General features: G+C 40.9%; 1 protein-coding gene across 4 annotated transcripts in view; it reads right to left on the bottom strand.

Annotated features, from left to right (window-relative positions):
* SORCS1 (sortilin related VPS10 domain containing receptor 1) overlaps positions 1 to 14,060 on the bottom strand; it is a 483,023-nt gene that overhangs the window by 51,585 nt on the left and 417,378 nt on the right. The window lies entirely within an intron of this gene.

Raw genomic sequence — 14,060 nt, 5'->3', positions numbered from 1 at the left:
CCAAGCATTGTGTGTGGGGCACACGGCAGGGCAGCTAACTCTCAGGGAGGACATGAGCAAGAATTCTCCCCTCGGGTGGGAGAAAGAAACTCCCCTCGGAACCACAAGACAAATCACCCACAAGCCCAGACATTGTGCAATTACTTGAATTCCCTTCGCTAATAAATATAAATGTCAACTATTCTTGCTCACTTGTTCTTCATTTGCACAAATCAGACTGGTCAGTTTCTCAGTGCTGTTTCTGGTCAGTTCTCCCATGTTTTCTGGATTTTCAAGAGTTGCTGCCGGCCAACCTTAGGTATAGGCACAGAGGAAGAAACCGCCTTAAAATCATTTGGGACAAGGGTCTGAGGGAAAGATGAGGGAAGTTCAGGTTAACTGGGTTAACCACGGAATAAAACGAGCAATAGAATTTCCCAGAAAGAGAGGGAGTGAGAGAGTGAAGAGGGAAGGAGAAAGAAGGAGAGAGGGAGAGAGGGGAGGGAGGAAGGGAGGAAGTGAGGGGAGGGAGAGAGGGAAAAAGAGAGTGAGGAGGGAGGGAAAAGAGGGAGGGTGTGAGGGAGGGAGGGATATTGAGAGAGAGACTGAGAAAGAAAGAGAGGTTTAGGGTTCTTTGTGGAGACAAAGTGGTCATCAGGCAAGGGTCACCATTGGTAAGAGCACAGAGGGGAGACTCACATCTCGGCTGATTCTACTTCAGACCCCACAAGTGACAGCAGCTACCCACACAGCTGAGAAAAGTCCAACTCTGGCCACCCTTGCTTGAGTCTCCCAGCCTTGCCCTTTCTGTCTGGTATTCACCACTCTGCTTTTGTGGGCCTGGACTTTGACCTCTTTCAGCGACTTAAAACTCCTCCCAAGTTCTGTCTGGATGTCCACTGTCTGTCATGCTGGTCTTTTGGCCTGAGAGTATTTCTCATTATCCACTCATGACAATGTTCCCTGTGTATGGAACAGGTGAAAGAAGGGAGCCACAGTGTGGGGATGACTGCATCAGTAGGGCTGCCTTCACAGAGGAGTCATGCTTTTAGGGTACTTGGTCAGGTAATAGGAAGATCTCTCTAGCTCTCACTCTCGCTCTCCCTAATGTGAATGCAGGTCCCTGGGCTTGGTTCTCTGCACCAGGAGACAAGGGCACCAAGGGGCCAAGGTAGCAGATTTCATCCCTGCTGTTGGAGCTGTGCCCACTCGAGTGGAACATACTAGAGGCCATGCTTTTGCTTTCAGAGGCTCTCAGGTGTTTCATGAGCCTAACACAGCTGTCAATGCATCTCTTTGGGGCTCATCAGTCATCAGCTTCTGACTTCCTTGGGCTGTAATTGTCATCTGAGACAGGGATGCCAAAACTCCTTTCAGAGAACAGAAACAGGGCAAAGGCAAGCAAGCCTAAGTCCTAGGTCACCACGATTAGACACACTTGCCCTGCTTTAACTGGCTTTCTGGTCATTCATTTATTTATTCATTAAACAAACCAACCAACCAACTGGCAGATATTTATTGAGTGTCTATCTTGTGTCAGGCATGACATGGGAAAATGATGGTAAGTAGATTAACCAAGCAAAACAGATGTGGTCTGGGCTTTCATGAGCATATGGACTACTAAGTGAGACAGATGAAATAATCACAGATAAATAAAACGTTTTTACAGGGGATGATATGAAAGAAAGTACACGGTGCTGTAAGTTACAGTAGGGAGAGGTAGAGAGCTAAAAATCTGATCTGATTGAGAACTTCAAGGAAAGCTTCCCAGAAGAAGTTATATCTGAGCTGAGATAACCTTAAGGAAAGAAAGAACAGAGGGAATCAGATGTGCAAGGGCCCTGTGGCAGAAGGGGAATGGTACAGTCATAGAAAGCTGAAGATAAAGACAGAGTGGGAATGTTTTATGAAATTAGACTGAAGGGGAGAAAATGACATTTTAGGAATTGTGGCTGAGTTTCCGATTTTTATTTTTTTTCCTAAGAGCAGTGGGAAGCCATTAAAGTGTTTTAAGAGGAGGTTTAGCGGAAGATGGCATGATGTTTTTAATTCAAAAAGATCACTCTGGTTACAATACGGAGGGTGAATTGGAAGGAGGCCCAAGTATTCTGGGAAGCTAAATAGGGGGTAGCTCAGGGTAGATGATGGTAGATTGAAATATGAGTTGCAACAGGAAATTACATGTACTGTCTTGTAATAATTAACTCCCATAGTTTATTGGTTTTGAAACCAATGAATCTCAGATTTTGATATCAGTACCTCTTGTAGAAATTAAAAGAAAAAAGTGCGGATGCCCAGCAACCACCCATGGTACCTCTCTTGACTCAGGGCCTCTGGGGAAGATGCTCGGTTGGTCCTGCTATGGTCTGAGAAGGTCCACAGCGGATGTTGAGCTGTGCCAAAGGTTAAGGCCCTTGGGATTGGATTGTTGAATATTAGGTTTTCTCGTCATGTAATTCATCTGAAGATGAGGACAGCCCAGCACAAGCTGATGCTATTCTCATTCCATTCTGATATAGGGGCAATGCTTCCCCAGGGTGTTTTAGGATTCTCAGTGCATCAGTAAAAGCCATGGATAAAAGAACTAAACTTGTTTTTAGGTGACCGGTGCACAACTACAAACAAAAGTTCGACAATGCACGTGGTCAAGATTCATTAACATCTGCAGGAAAACGAGTTGCTGGATAATACACGAGTAGTTTGTATAAAATCCTGAGATGTGTCCTTACTGGCTGCATCCTTAGTACCTAACACAGTGCCTGCAAGTCCCTCTTTTCCATTTCGTATACAGTGCATCTGCTTGTTCACTCAAGTGCTTTGTTATATATTATCCCACTTGGCTGTTAGGACTCCAGGGAGATAGCAAGGGCAGATGTGCTTTTGATTTGCTCCTGCAGGAGAACTGGGGCACAGGCAGGTTAAGCAAGATGTCTGCAGTCCCACTAAACGTGAGACTGAAGGAAGGGTTTAAGATGATCTGTGGTTTAACTTTATCCAAGCAGCTCAGTCCTTGGTGAGCTTCTTTAATTGAAAGTTACTTGTAATGCCTTTCAGAGTTACAGAAAGGGGATAACAAAGGCAATATCGCTTTCTTTTCTTGTTAGACTCCATCCCTGGCTTTGACTCTTTCCCCCTCTGACAACAGCTTTGGTTAGAAGTGGAAAGATGGATTGGCACGAACGCCATTCTGCATTCTGACGTCTTCCCTCTGGTGAAGCGGTATTGTGTTCAAGCCATAAAGAAGAGAGAGAATATGGGGGACAATAGGTATTCATAATTCAGTAGTCAGGAAAATGCACCATATAATTGAGAGTTACTTCCATTTAATAAAACGCAAGTCATCATTCCTGAAATGGCTCCTAGGCTGGCAAATATCTAGGCTACTGTATACAATTTTTTTAGACCTACTGCCCTTTTGTCATTCACTCTGATATATAGAACTGAGAATATTAGCTCAAAGATGTGCCCAAGAAAAGCACAAAAGCCACATGAAATCCATATGGGGATTCTCCAAGGGCATCACTGACTACGGTAATAGAAAAACAAATATATCAAATGGCCACTGAGGAACTAAGATTAACCTGAGGAATGGAAGGTTGTGAACCTATCAGTACCTGCAACATAGCTTGAGAGAAAAATGGGAAAACAAATGCTATAGTAACTCAACACTGACAGCCTCATCCAAAAATGAGATTCCGAGACACTCCTGAAGATATTATGGACTCACTGCAGATAGAAACTGGGCTCATATGTCAGAGCCTGGCCCATGCAAAGCTCAAGCTTGCCTCAGGCTTCACTGGAATTCACTGGAAGTCTTGAAAGTGATCTTAAAGTTCATGTAGCAAAAACTATGTTGTAGAGAGCCGACTTTAGTATAACCCATTTTTTTTTTTTGTCAAAAACAAAACCACAGCAGATAACAGTATATGTGCTGTATGTGGGTGTCTGTATGAGCATAAAGGTGCTGGCAAATGTGACCCAGTGTGTTAACACTGATTCGCCTGGGGGTGAAGTGAAGTGAGGGGCAGAGAGAGACCAGCATTTAGGATTAAAAGAGGGAGGGAGAAAATGAGGGGAAGTAGAGAATTCACCAAAGGGGCGGCGGTGGAGTATGGTAATAACATAAGCAACCCTGCAAAACACAACATTCTATTTCTACCGTTACTGTAAATCAATATTCAAATGTTACGTGTATGAGAAACGGTCAGAAGGTAACACAAATTGATAACAGACTGATGATGGAATATAACCAACTCTGGTCTTAGATTTCTGTTCATTTTAATGCTCTTTTGACCACACAGTGAGATTTTAAAAAAATGATTAAGCAGCATTGAATGACAGAAACAAAAATTAGATATTTCAGCCTTTTCTTTTTAAGGCTAAGACTATTTAGTAGAGTGGGGAGCCCGAAGTAACAGTAACCTACCTGTGTTTTGCATACCTTATTCTAGGTGGGTTTAGTTAGGCTCAGGTTCATGGAGTCTCGACAAGAAAGAGGAAAGGAGATGACTATGGTACAATGAGCTTTCAAAGAAGAGATTTCGTCAGCTGGTGGAAGTAAGTTCATGGGGACAAGTGCTATCCACTTTGTGCTTATTCAATAAGAGTGAACTATGGCATATGGCTTCCAATATAACATATGCAAATAAGACTGTTCTAGAACATCCCTGGTGGTCACTAAGGAAAAAGAGAATATTTCTTGAGAGTTTACTGTGGCAGAAATAATAACTGCTCTCTATATAGTATCTCATTTAATCTTCAACCCTACAAGACTGCGAAAATTTGCCCAGAGTCCTAAGACTAGTTTGAATCAAGCTCTCCTTAACCCCAAGTTCAGCCCTCCTACTATTTTACTGTGCTCATTCCCGGCGGGTGCTCTTGAAGAATGGATTCACTCATATGTGAAACCAGAAAGCTTTTGTAAACTTCAGTAACTAAAGCCCTTTAGAGAAATGCCAACATGGATCAAATTCTTCATTAAGCAGCACTGTAAGAGGAGCCCAGTATAATACACCAGGCTCTACGAAATACTATGGAAGCTGCAAAGCCTATTTGGGAAGAACCTGCCAATGTGAATATTAAACCAAGAGTGAAAGGACTCTAAATGAGAATCAACTGCTGTAACTATGCCAAGCCTCCCCTTGTATAATGGTAAACCAAGTCCTTCCAGCATGGACAACACCAGTCTATGACAAAAGGTAGTCGCAAATGCCCTATCTTCTGTTCCTAAGCAAGTCTTGGTTCTCTCTGGTATCCTTTCAAGAGCTGCTACCATTGCTGAAAGCTGAGGCTGCCTCACTAGATCAGCTGGGAAAGTATTTCCCGAATATTTGGTTCAAATGATGCTTTACGGGTTTTTCTTCAGCTTCAAAACTGAGCTCTGGACACAATCCTCAGATATGAAGATACTGGCATAACCTCAAATTACAGAGTCAGCTTCTCCCCTTGTCTATTCAGAGATGGTTATCTAGAGCACAGGTGCCTCTCTGAAGATGCGGCCCCCAAGCCTCTTGCAAGAAAAGGCAGCGGTGGACTTGGATGCTCTGACCTGGAGGAAGAACATTCGAACCAGTGAGGAGAGCAGTGCGTGCATGGGGTTTTAGATTTCACCAGGGAACTCAGGTCTGACAAGGTCCGTGATGTCAGATGACCAGATTACGGATCCACCAAACCGTCTACCTGGATACCTTCTCTAGGATGAAATGCAGATGGCTCAGCCCTTCCTTCAGGACTCTGAGCCTTGGGACCTGCCTCACTAAATATCCAAATACTTCTGGATCTAATGCTCAGACCAAGAACTTCCAACTGGAACACCACAAAACGGTTTAATCCCTCACTTGCAAATGAGCCATAGCACCATGTGTTTGAATGAACAGCAAATTTCCACATTCCCTTTTTATGTCTTCTGTACTAGGCGTCTGGCTTAGAATGGAACAGAATACCACAAGGCTGGAGGAACATTTGGCTTGTGTAAGCAGATAAATAAGTATAAGCCAAGGCCTCTTTATTCCATCTAGACATTGTGGTAGAAAGAGGTCAGAACCTTGACCCATTATGTTTTGAAAACACTTTCTAGGTAATAAAGGACATTACTACACTGTTACCACTACATGGTGGCTTTAGGAATTAGCTCAGCAGGCTTTGGTAGGAAACTATGATCCCACCAAATAATAAAAGTCATAAAGATGTTTTTGAATGACTTTAAATATCACTCTAAAAATAAAATATTCAGGCATGTAATAAGAACAAAATTATGTTTTTTTTTTAAAAAAGTGAGAAGATTCCTTCAGGAATAAACCTGTACAATGAGTTTTTCCTAGTAGTAAAATATGTAATAGAAATATGTTAGCTCAATTAGAAGAAAGAAGTAAAAAGAGAGAAAACCATGGAAAATTTATAAGGAGAATGCAGGAAATACATAAAATGAGCAAAAAGAAAATTCAAATTGTTCATAATCCTACCACCCAGAGAGATCAACGTTAGATTGGTAAATGCCATACTAACTGATGAGAAGCACATGGCCACGCATGCGTGCGTACACACACACACACACACACACACACACACACACACACACACATACACACAACACTAGAGTCATTACACTGCTTTATGTGATGCTTCCAAATTTCTAAACAGCTTTCAAAACTTTTCTATCTAGCATCACTTGCTAGACTTAACCAAGTCATAAGATCTTATCTATGAAATGGATATATGATTTCTTGTCGTGGACGTTACTTTGTCACTTTCCCAAGTTATTAGGCTCTTGAGAGATCTCAGTGACGTTACCGAGCTCTACAGAGGTACTGTGTGTGCAGGTGCCCTACAGACGTCAGGCAGTAACCTGGGAGTTACATGCCCTTTGAAATGCAATTTATATGTCAACTTCAATTTCTTTACTTATAAAGATAGGCAGAATGGTCATGATCGTAATCATCACATCTAGTGTAGGTGACCAGCTATTTTTATAATTCTCTCATCCATGCTGTGGGCCTTACTGAAGATCCACTCATATTTGAGCATCCCTTCAGGCTGCTAAAATAATCTCAGCTCTCAGGCGAAGACGGGGAGTCTATCCAAGTGCTGTTGGTCACGGGGCGGAGACTTTCCATTGCACATCAATGGTGGGTCACATTAAGGAAAGAGTTGATAAGGCCCCGCTCATGGAAGAGGCAAAGGGCAAAGCCAGAAACCTGAGGAAGTTACATACTTGGGCAAAACTTGTATGGTTGGGTGAAGTTCTCACACTCAGGGGTGGCGGCCACCCATGGGTATGAAATGGGGCACCACTGTTGCAGGGCCTAAAGAAGACAGGCTGAGAGACTGAAAATCCATCTGAAGACTGTTTCCTACATGTAGACTATGACCCCAGTCGCTGGGATGTGCAGTGAACTGAAACTCTCAGTAATGAGCCAGGTATCGCTCTTTGCTTATCAAGGCAGAATGAAGTTCTCTGCAAACACTGATTCCCTGACACTCTAAAGAATAGCAACACCCCAACGTTTGTGGACCAAAACTGAGGAAGGAAAAGTGGAGCCTTGGGAAGAGTTGCTAACTAAGCCAACCTGAACTTCAGATGCTAGGCCTCTGGCTAAAGACAACCTATAATGTCCGCCTCATTTCCCTCTTTTCCTTTGTAACTTGAAGCAGCAAGGGAGAAGAAATGAAGTGGCTCAATTACCTTGCTGGAGTCAAAGAGAATAAAGCTGAATGGAGTAAGGAATAATACATGAGAAAGCCTCTTAAGTCTCCACGGCTCATTGAAATCAGCTCCTGTTCCTTTGTGTGGAAGGAGAAAACAGCCGAGGCTTCTGAGTCAGATCTGGGCTGGCTTGGAAAACGGATACCTGCCTAGACTTAACAGCGCCCGCGAACTCTTTGTGCCATTTCTGAAAGCCCCGATTTTTCCCCAGATGAAAAAGTAGGTCAAATTCTTTTATGAATTCAACAAATGAGGGTCTCACAGCAAATTTTATCAAGAGTCATCTTCTCTACCGTCCGATGGCTGGCAGCATCCTGCAATATTTATGAAGTATTATTACATTGTGGTTACTTTTATGCTGCCATAAGTCTTTCAATGTATGTGAAATTACAGATCATTGAAATCCATTTAATGAGGACACAGCCTTCACATTTTGGAGTTAAATCTCACAGAAGAAGTTATAATCATGAATTTTCCTTATTAAGTTCCAGTCTTTGTATGTAAATTGAAGTATTAAGACAATGAGATACAGATCAAAGTTTTAATTTTAGTCCCTTGCCTCAGATTTAATTTAAAAGTCTTAAATTATGCAGCGAATTGCATCTCTTTATTCTTACAGCTGTTTAAAACGGATTTAATTATCTTCTGTAACATGCAGACGCTACTTCTGCCCAGCAGTCCTCTCAAATGAATGCCTTCCAAATCGGTTTTGTTGAGTTCTTCAGACTGATTAGGCCCTTTGCCATCCATCCTGTGCCTTCAGGTCCTCACACTGGATTTCTCCAGGAAGCTGAGTTATCGCACTGAAAGTCTATGGGCTCATTAGGTGCTCATTAGTGGTTCAGAGAACATTCATCTTAAGCAAGTCTCCAGACAGAGAGATGCCACCTCTCATTAGATACCTGGATCTCAGTGCAAAATACTTTCGATCGGCTTCCTAAAATTCAGGTGCACTTGGAAAATGTTTGGTTAGTTAGATATACCTTTATGGATACTTCCTCTCCCCTCCTGGTTTTCTGGATCAACTCGTCCTCAAGCGAACAATGATGCATAAATGCAGAGTGTGTATGTGTGTGTACGTGTGTTCTTGGATCAGCCACAACGAAGGAGTCTGGGATGGAAGAAATACCGTCTCCTTTGCCTTGTTGCTTCTGATGACGGTTCCTTCGTTACGGTACATTGGGAGAGAACCCTGAAAACAGCAGGGATGCAGCTCCTGACAATGGGGCTTTTCATCAGCTTCTATAGAATTATGTGATTCTGAGTAATAAGTGTGAGCCAAGTTTTGGGATTTTGAAGGAGCTGTGTTATAGAGCTATTTCTGTCCCCTAGATGTGGAGGGTGGCCTCACATGCTATTTGCGGGAAGGGATTCCATTTCTTGCATATGTCAAATCAATACAATTTTGACTCGGTTACATACTATTGTGCATGGAGTTACAAGCTAGCATCAGTGTATCTAGACTTTGATTATCTTCTGTCAATAAGAAGTTCTCTTCTTTACTCTGATTTTAGCAAGGTTTTCATTGATATTCTTATGTTAGCATTAGGACATGCATTATTAGTACAGAATAAAGGAAGGGATTTAGATTTCAGATGAAGACTTTAACATGTTTTAGATGCTATTCAAATTTTAAGTCTTTTCAAGTTCAGACTTTATCTCTACACTCCTTGGGGAAGCCTATCCAAATCCACGCACATTTATTGAGTTCCTATCAACATGTTAGGCACAGTGAGAAGAGATTCTAGAGCTGAGACCAGGCATGGCATGGTTTGTGCCTTAATGATATTTATAATGTAATAGGGGCTGCCAAAAATACTGTTACACTATAATGCAGTAAATTAAATTTTATTTTTGTTTTGAATGAATATAAAATATTTACTATTTCCTATTTCATGCAGTTAGATTTTATTTAAAACTTGATACAGTTGAGGCCCTAGTTAACCTAAAACATGTATTTCCACAAAATGAATATGTCTTGAATGAAAAGTATATGATATAAAATTGGAACTTAGTAAAATACGTGTTGAAGAATAAACACATATGTCTAACTCCTTGGTGGGGCAGTTGATTCCTCAGGTCACTCACACTTTAGTTGGAATGCACAGAAGATGGAGCCTACATAGAACATACCTGGGGACAAAGAAAGGGACATTGCCTCAGTCCCTAACCCAACCCAACCCAACGCAATGCAACCCAACCTCACAGAGAGTAGGCAAGTCTATGGGAGACAGTGGAACTATGAGTAAGCCATGAGACACAGAGGCATAATCCTTGGTGCCCAAATAGCAAAATATTATACTGACCTGGAGAGTCTTATGCCCACTTCTGCATTAATCACACTGTAGCGTAATTATCAGAATGTAGTGGGGACCTCTTGGTTCCTTTGGCACCTTAAGGACTTGTTGCTCAAGAAGCATCAGAAACTTGGCATTAATATCCCTATGGTTATGAAAAACTGGCACTAGGTATGGTGGCAAGAGCCAAATATTATATTCAAAGTAAATTTAGGGGCATCAAATTCAAATGAGAAGTGGACTCAGAGATTTTGAGGGGGATAATACAGACCCTTGTATTGCCAGTGGCATATGTCAGAAGTATTTGTTTTTGTTTTGGATTTGATGGACTAATTCATACTCAAGACCCTGGAGAAGTCTGGCATACATGGATGACAAAGTCCTAGAGTGCTGCATTCATATCTTATGTTTTCCGATATTCTTTAGAATGGGTAAAACAATACCAGATACGGGGAAGCTATTCAATAAAGATGTAATTTTACAAAGAGAAGGAAACCTAGAGAAGATTTGGAATCTCTCTTTGTCGAAATGGTTTTTAAGGAACTGATCACAAGCCATGAATATTCTCAGAAAATCCAGGAGGAAAATCATGTTTTATATATTGACTAGTGTCTAAGAATATAGCAGCAGCCATAGGCCAGACTGGTTCGGGCATAGGTATTTTTACCTATTCTTTCTACTCCTTGGTCTTTGTTGCTACCTGCCCCCAGTGAAGTGTTACCAGGGACCCTTAGGAACAACATGAAATTCTTTCCCAGGAAATGGTTCTTTCCACCAGAGAGAAGTAATAAAAAGGCAGGATACCGTAGAGCCTGGATTTGACTCCTGACTTGATACATAAGTACCTGTGTGATCTTAGGTAAGTGACTTTGCCTTTCTGTGCTTTGGCTGTGCTGTCTGTAAAATGCAATGACGACAATGACACCTATTTGCATAGGCTAGCTGTGGGATTTAAATGAGACAATCCAAAAAAGCATCCACAAACCAGACTACAATTAATGCTCAGTGTTAGATATCCGATATATTACCACTGTGTCAAATTTCAAGGCTTCCCAGCTTCTCCAAGCCGCTCTGCTTTCCTTTATTTTGCATTGCTCATCACATGCATCACCCATGCTTGCGTATATAATCCAGACATTAATAGAGAAACAGGCTGTTTCTGTAAGGGAAGCTTGTGAATCATCAGCGCAGAATCCCACAGTTGAATGTGAGGTCCCCAGGGCCTCCTGATGTGGGGACAGTCTTTTCGGCTTGCACTCCGCACTAGGAGACAAGAGCATCAAGGGGCCAGGTCTGACAGCTGAAGGTAGCAGACTTCCTCCCTGCTGTTGTAGCTTTGCCCACTCAAGTGGAATGAACTAACTTGTTATTTTTCCCCCCTTCTTATGCCCAGAAGGCATGAATTTACACATCTTAGAACCAGATTCCCCAATCTGTTCTCACATCACTCAGCCAAATCTGAGATGCCCGATGATCTTGGTTACATAGAAAGCAAAGTTGAATGGAGGAGAGCCTGGCCTCTGTCGCTGGAGGGTGAACAAAGGTCAGAGCTGACCAGTGTGAGTTCTGGTTTCAGATCTTGCTCTATTGTGTTCTTAGAAATGGAACAAAAATCTGAATTCTGAAGCCTGCTAGAGAACAAACATCGGCTGCTTCAAAAGATCATGTTCTAAGTTATCATAACCAGGTTCCTTCTGTCTCTGGGAAAGGGGACTTCACATTCACTGTGCAGGGAGACACAGGGTACAGGATTGGCTCAGAAAATAAATCTTTCCCTAAATGTCCCCAAAGTTTTCTTTTTTTTTTCCCTTTTTTCCTTAAAGACCTAAATACAAAATGTATAAATCAATGCTATTTCAATTTCTCAAATGATTTTTTAAGTAAGCTTTTTGTTGAGTATAATAAACATAAAGAAAAATATGTAAATCAGATATGCAGCTTGATTTTTTACAAAATGAATGCATCCATTAATCAACAAAAAATTAAAAGTTTCTAGTATTCCCTTATCCTCCCTGCCACTTCCCCTCTAAAAGTAACTATTACGCTCACTTCTGAGACCATAAACTAGTTTTGCCTACTTTTGAAGTTTAATTAAATAGAATCACCCAGGGGCGCCTGGGTGGCTCAGCTGTTAAGCGTCTGCCTTCGGCTCAGGTCATGATCCCAGGATCCTGGGATTGAGCTCCGCATAGGGCTCCCTGCTCGGCGGGAAGCCTGCATCTCCCTCTCCCACTCCCCTTGCTTGTGTTCCCTTTTTCGCTGTCTCTCTCTGTCAAATAAATAAATAAAATCTTTAAAAATAAATAAATAGAATCATACAATACATATTTTTTCAGTCTGATTTCTTTAGCATAATAGTAGATATGAGGAGATTCATCCAAGTTTTTGTAGGTAGCAATAGTTTGTTCTTTTTCATTGTTCATTCATTGTTTCATTCCATTTTATGAGAATACTGTAACTTATTTCTTGATTGTACAGTTGATAAATGTTTCCAGTTTTGACCTCCTATGAAGTAAATCTGCTATATATATTATTTTACATACATTCTGGTGCATATGTGTATGCATTCTGATGACTGTGTACTTAGGAGTAGAAATTCTGGGTCATAGGTTGTGCATATATTCACAGACGAATAAAGTGGTTAGTAGTTAATGTCAAACAGATCTCCAAGACGGTGGTAACAATTTACACTCCAAACACCACTGTATGAATGATTAGTTGCTCCAACAACAACACTCGATATTATTTAAAATATAAATCTTTTAAAAAAAGTAAAAAGTAAAAGGACCCTGGGATCATGACCTGAGCTGAAGGCAGAGGCTTAACTGACTGAGCCACCCAGGTGCCCCAGTAATATCTTAGTGTTAAGTTGCATTCCTTTGATGGGCAGTGATGCTGAGAATTTTCTCATATGCTTACTGGCTATTTGGTTACCCTCTTTGAAAAGTCCATTTAAGTCATCTGTGCATTTCCTATTGGGTGGCCAGAAGTTTTCTTACTGATTTGTAGAAGTCATTTATATTTTTCTGGGTATGAATGCTTTATTAAAATTTTGTATTGCAAATAACTTCTTACCCTCCAGGGCTTTTAAAATTTTCTTTTTATTTTCTAAATAGTATATTTTGAAGAAAAGAAATTCATAGTTTTAATGTAGCCTGATCAAACTGTATTTTTCTATATACTTAGTGGGTTTCATTTTCTGTTTTAAAACAATCTCTGCCTAACCCAAGGTCATGAAGATACTTTTCTGCATTTTCCCTTAAACACTTTAGTTTTATCTTTCAAAATTAGATTGACAATCCAGTTAGAATTATTTTTTTGTGTGTCCAGAGAGACCAAGATTCATATATTCCCACATGGATTTTGATGTCATTGCACCATTTATTGAAAGGATTATAATTTATCTACCGTACTACAGTGTCTCATTTGTCATAAAGTGTGCGCGTGTGTGTGTTTCTTGACTCACTATTCCCTTTCTTGATCAGCTTGTCTATGTAGGATGTATATATCACCACACACTTTTAACTACTACAGCTTTATACTAAATCTTGGTGTCTGGTAATGGAAGCCATCCAGTTTTGGGAGTCATCTTGAAGATTATCTTTGCTATTCTTGAGCCCTTGCTTTTTCATATGCTTTATGATCATGTCAATTTTAAACAATAAATATATGCTGGAGATTTTATTGAAATTGCCTTGAATATCAATTATTCATTATTTCACAGTTGTTTTCCCTATAGGAATTAAAATACCAATAGTATTGTTCAATCCTGACAAAGTAATCCTAAATGCTTCATCTTCTCCCTTTCAAGTCACACTCCAGAGCCTCTCAAGCCTACTCTCGCTCCCTCGACTTCGCTCTTGTTTTGTTCTGTTTATTCTTGAAGCACAATGCATAACCTGTAGTCTTGTTATAAATGGATATTCTTGGGCCCCAACCAACCTACTGAATCAGAATCTTTGGAGATGGGGCCCTGAAAACTGTTTTACTATGTTCACCAGGTAATTTTTATTCATGTTAAAGACTGAAAACCACTGAGCTATCAGAAGAAGGTGGAAGTCAATGATGTAGATCTTAATCCT

This window comes from Ursus americanus, chromosome 6 (genome assembly GCF_024610735.1).
Source record: "Ursus americanus isolate L20-20 chromosome 6, mUrsAme1.1.p, whole genome shotgun sequence".
NCBI classification, from domain to species: Eukaryota; Metazoa; Chordata; class Mammalia; order Carnivora; family Ursidae; genus Ursus; species Ursus americanus.
This window is presented reverse-complemented; position numbering and strand designations above follow the sequence as displayed.